Source organism: Gekko japonicus, unplaced genomic scaffold (genome assembly GCF_001447785.1).
Source record: "Gekko japonicus isolate JY-2015 unplaced genomic scaffold, Gekko_japonicus_V1.1 scaffold256, whole genome shotgun sequence".
Classification (NCBI taxonomy): Eukaryota; Metazoa; Chordata; class Lepidosauria; order Squamata; family Gekkonidae; genus Gekko; species Gekko japonicus.
In genome coordinates, this window is record NW_015161412.1 from 18,826 (window position 1) to 24,258 (window position 5,433).

Sequence of the window (5,433 nt, forward strand, 5' to 3'; positions counted from 1 at the left end):
ATGAGTTTCTGCCTATTCCCTGACTCCTTCACACTGTGGAATTGGATGGTCTCTAGCTATCTGAAGAAACTCTCCCCATGGGAACCAGTTAATGAACTATGATTTTCAGCTGAGCTCTTTATCTTCAGGTGTTGTACAACATATATGGAAGGTACTCCTTAAGAAAGGTCCATTTGGCACTTTCACAATTAACATTTAGGTACCAAGGAAAGACCTAATTATTTTCTGCTGCATTGGGTACACTGGGACATTATTGCTTTTAAAGTTCTTGTGACTGGACCCGTGTCACAATGTATGCAGGGTATAGGTAAAATGACACCAGTGCAACGTCACAGAATATGATGTATACTTGTATTGCAATAGTATCATCATGATGTTGCATGCAGTTACGTCCAACACAAATGTGTGTTTTTTTAAAAGAGGTAACTAAACTGATTCACTTTTGTTGTATACTTCCTACATCATAGAGATAAGTATCATAAATATGGATGGGGAGCTGGGAATGGTGTGAACACAAGTGGCAGGTGGAGGACTCTGATCTGAGGTGGAAAACAGTGGTTCTTTCACCTGTGTTATCTTCCTGGCTTTTCAAGTTGCATTATGCAGGTATAAAATAGAGAGCTGAATTGCCAGCTGTGTAGCCAATTCCTGCAGGTGCCTTTTCAAAAAACTCTTCAAAGCAGTATTCTTCCTTTACCTTATTTTTAGAAAAGTTGTGAAGCTGCTCTGGGGGTCAAAATGAGGATACAGGATACAGGCACTCCCTGTAAATGCTCTATTCAGCCACCTTTTCTGTGTTCAACTGAACCAGGTTGATGCTGTGTCCCAGATGTCAAGTGCCTCAGACAGTGGTCCTGATGGAGAGGAGACCTCTAAAGACATGCTAGTTTCCCAAGGTATAACTTTTTTTGTATTTTTCATATGTGCACGTGTACGTGTGCATGTGCCTGTGAGTGTGTGTGCACCCGTAAGTCATGGCAATCTCTGGTGACTGACTCCTACAAGGGACTAGAGGAAATTCAGAGAGGTGGCTGGATAAAGCCTGCCCCCACCTCCTGACTGCTGATATTCCAAGGAGGTCTCCCATCCAAGTACTTGCCAGAGTCGACCCTGCTTAGCTTCTGAGATCTGATGAGATTGGGCTTGTCTGGGCTATCCAGGTCAGGGCAAGAGGTGCTAGTTTTGAGTCTCGTAGCACTTTAGAGACCAACAAGATTTTTGCAGTATAAGATTTCAAGACTCAAAGCTCTCTTTGTCGTATCTGACAAAGATCATTTCCACACAAGTGCAAACCTCTGCATCAATGTTCTTAAATAATTAAAGTTTGTAAAACTTTCTGTGCAACCTTTGCCTCCCCAGGAGTAGATCCAAATTTAATGTCCTGTTATCCTGTGTTTCCTGAATCCACCTTTTCTGTGATTTTCCCTCCCTTCGGATCTGAACTTGCAGTTTTCTTTCTTTCTTTTTTAAAAATAATTTTTATTGTGAATTTTTGAACCAAAAGATAAAAACTAACCACAGATATTAAGAAAAAAGGAAATAAAAACTAACCAAAGATATGAAGAAAAAAGGAAATAAAATCCTTTCCCTCAGTATATAAAATGGAACTGCTAGTCTGTTTTGTTAAACCTCAGGATCCTGGCAGAAAGGCTCAGCAAGGAGACACATGTTACATCCAGGGGAGGCTAGCCAGAGGGCTCAAACTCTGGCAATTCCAGTTGTATACAACAGCTTGAAAAACTATCACAGATTTGCCCCCAGAATAGGGATGGCTATGAACCACATTTTTGTGGTTTGGTTTGTGGTTCGAACCACAAACCCATAGGCCAGTTTGTGAACTGAACTGGTTCATATTGGTTCATAAGCCATTTAAAGTCTAAACCCCAACTTTCTGCTTCCCGTGAAAAGTGAAAGGGAGCAGAAAGCAGGGGTTTAAACAGCTCAGAGCCACTTAAATTCCTGTTCCCTCTGAAAAGCAGTGGCCCGGAGAAAGCAGGGGGTGAAATGCCTCCCAGTCATTTCACCCCCTACTAAGCTCGTTGCCAAAAGCTGCACTGAGCAAAAAGCTGGGTGTGAAATGGCTTGGATCCATTTAAACCAAACAGCTGAGCGGTGGGGAGCTCTCCACCACTCAGCTGTTTTTCATGAAGAGCAGAAAGTAGGGGTTTAAATGGCTAAGAGCCATTTAAATCCCTGTTTTCTGCTCTTCATGAACTGCCATGAATGGCATCAAAATTTGTGGAAGTTCATGATGGCTCTTAAGTTTGCGAACATCACTTCATGAACCACGAACCAGCCAAAACTTGTGACAAAATTAGAATTAAGACCTTGGATTACCACCCTGACTTTAACTGGGATCCCTCCACAGATCCTCCAGAAGGGCTATGCATTCTTTTTATTTATTCCTTAATCCATCCTCTCCGACATTTTAAAATATTAGGAAGGTATGTATCTCCTCAATCTGAGAGGCAGAATGGGTATCTCAGTGCAGTGAAGCATGTCTGCCACTTCAAAAAGAGGAAGCCAGGTAACTGACAATTTGCTTGGGAACAAACACATTCACTTGCATACATTCAACTGCCCTCCCATCCTTTCATAGTAATAGCAGTGTCTCAGTTAATTTATTTTTGTATTACATCAGCATGCAACAGGATCTGCACTAGAGGCGACATGTTAGCACATCCGTCTCTGAGCTAATATTTTTATTCCCTTTTGCTACGTTTTCCTTGGAATAGGATCTAGCCAAATGGTTATGTTTTTAACTTAACTTAACCCTTAATAAATTTTCTAAACTTTCTTTCTAATCTGAGGGTTAGGTTAATGCAATCTTGGGCTGTATCAACAGAGGCATAACATCCAGTTCACAAGATATCAATAGTCTCACTGTAGACTGCATTGGTCAGGCTACACCTGGAGTATTGTGTGCAGTTCTGGAGGCCTTACTTCAAAAAGGATGTGAACAGAATGGAGCACGTGCAGAGGAGAGTGACAAGGATGACTGGGGGCCTGGAGACCCAGCCCTGTGAGGAAAGGCTGAGGGACTTGGGAATGTTTAGTCTGGAGAAGAGGAAGTTGCAGGGGGACATGATTGCTCTCCTTAAGTATTTGAAGGGCAGGGAGCTGTTCCGGTTGGCAGCAGAGGATAGGACCCGAAATAATGGGTTTAAATTATGGGCGGGAAGGTTAGGGAATCTTAGGGAAAACGTTGTTACAGTAAGAGCGGTACAACAGCGGAATCAGGGAGGTGGTGAGCTCCCCCTCACTGGCAGTCTTTAAGCAGCATCTGGACAAACACTTGTCAGGGATGCTCTAGGCTGATCCCCCATTGAGCAGGGGGTTGGACTGGATGGCCTGGATGGCCCCTTCCAACTCTGTGCTTCTATGATTTCATGAACTGGGTTTGATTCCCCACTTCTCCACATGAAGCCTGCTGGGTGACCTTGGGCCAGTCATAGTTCTCTCAGAACTCTCGCAGCCCCACCTGTTGGAGGGAGAGGAAGGGAAGGTGATTGTAAGCTGCTTTGAGACTCCTTAAGGTATAAAAACCAACCCTTCAACATTACCTCTGTCTTTTCAGGGTTTAGTTTCAGTTTGTTCACTCTTAGCCAATTTACCATAGCAGCCAGGCAGCAATTTAGGACTTCTACTACATCACCAAGAGACTTGGATAAGGACATATAGAGCTGGGTATCATCTGCATATTAATGATGACCAACCCCAAAGCTACGAATTGTTTGTCCTAAGTGCTTTACATAGAGATTGAAACACATGGAGGATAGAACGATGCCCTGTGGAATGGCACAGGTTAGGTCCCACTGATGATAATTGATTTCCAATAGCAACCCCTTGAGTCTGAGGAATGATTTGAACCAGTTCATCATGCATCCCCTTCTGTCTCCAAGCATTTCAAAAAGATGGTATGATCTACTGTATTGAAGGCTGCAGATAAGTCCAAAAAAAACAACAAAGAGGCATGGCCTTTGTCTATACTCAGACAGAGATCATCAACTAAAGCTAGAAGAGCTGTCTCTGTCCCATAGCCTGGCCTGAAGCCAGACTGAAAAGGGTCTAGAGCAGATGAGTTAGTTTGTTACTCTATTTGGGCCATAAACCAAATCAAAGAACACATCAGCACTCAGCAACCCCCCATTTTCATTTCCTTGAGAGATATTTTCCTGTTCAACCATTATTGACCCGATCTATGAGGTTTGAAACTTTTGGCTCTAACCCAATCCATTTTAAGGAACATTGTTTATCGCCTGCTATCTTAACACGGTGGGGGTATGAAGATAGCTCTGAGAACACCAGCACTTAGTCCCACCCATTGGTTCCCATACTGATCATGGGTTCTAGCAACTGGTTCCAAACCCCTGTGTGGGAGCACAAAGTGGGAATGTCTGCATGACTCCGCATTGGCCCTGCTATCCAATGCAGGCACCCCTGAAGACTCACCTTGTCCACCCCACTCTCACCACAGCTGCTTTTTCTTTCTTCTGAGAAACCTTCCTAGATTTCACTCACCAGGCAAGCTCGTATGTTTTACTTCCTTCTTATCCCCCTCTTAAACTCTCTTTATAAGAGGAACTTTGCTTAGATTAGGATTTATAGAACTGTTAGAGTTTATGTGCGTGGGTGTGCTTCTTTCACCTGTATCCTGTTTTGCTAATTTTCTTTTCTGTTAGTTTTCTTAATAAACTGTTAAATTTGAACCCATGCCTCTTTATTTCTAAGAATCTGCACACTCATATGAGTCATTAGATCTGATCCTGCTATACACCTGGGAGAAGATTCCAATAATAATTTCCCTGAGTGGACTTCTGGTTTGGACTCTGTGAATGGCGGTCGCATCTTCGGGGAGCTCCCGGAGTCGATTCGCCCACACGCGGCCAAGGGGGGGATCCGCACAAGCGGAGACCCTAAGGAACCTCAGACAGAGGTTCCGATCCGGGGCGCACAGGGGATGTGCCTCTTTCCCGGCCAGCTGGTCGGAAATTGAGGCTCGCCCCATGCCCCAATGGCCCTAGCCGCGGCAGTGCCCCTCACGGGGACTAGCAGAGCTGTCGGTCGTCACCGGGTGATAAAGCGGATAAGCGTTTAAAAGGAAGATATTTGGCAAAAACTGTGAGTTGCCGGTCGGAAACGGGAAACAGAGCGAAGCGTATTCCCCCCCAGCGAAAAAGCGCAAGGGAGGAGGGGGAAACTCCCCCTCGGCATAACAGAGACTGAGTTAACAGAGGAAGAGGGGGGGAGTGAAATTTGAAAAGAGCAGTGTTACCTTTTGGTGAATTGTTAAAAGAGAGGCAGGAAGATTCAGTTTCTAGCTGCGTGGCATGAACTTTTAAAAAGTAAACAATAAAATAAAGATGTTGGGGCAGAAAAAGTTTCAGGAGAAGCCGGCAAAGAAGCTCGGAGGAACTTCCGGTGCTGGCCCTC

The 5,433-nt window shown here is 44.3% G+C and overlaps 1 protein-coding gene across 1 annotated transcript in view; it reads right to left on the bottom strand.

The window, feature by feature from the left end:
- The window catches only part of LOC107123759 (cation channel sperm-associated protein subunit beta-like), a 96,818-nt gene that overhangs the window by 13,367 nt on the left and 78,018 nt on the right, over nt 1-5,433 (bottom strand). The gene's annotated exons all lie outside the window — the stretch shown is intronic.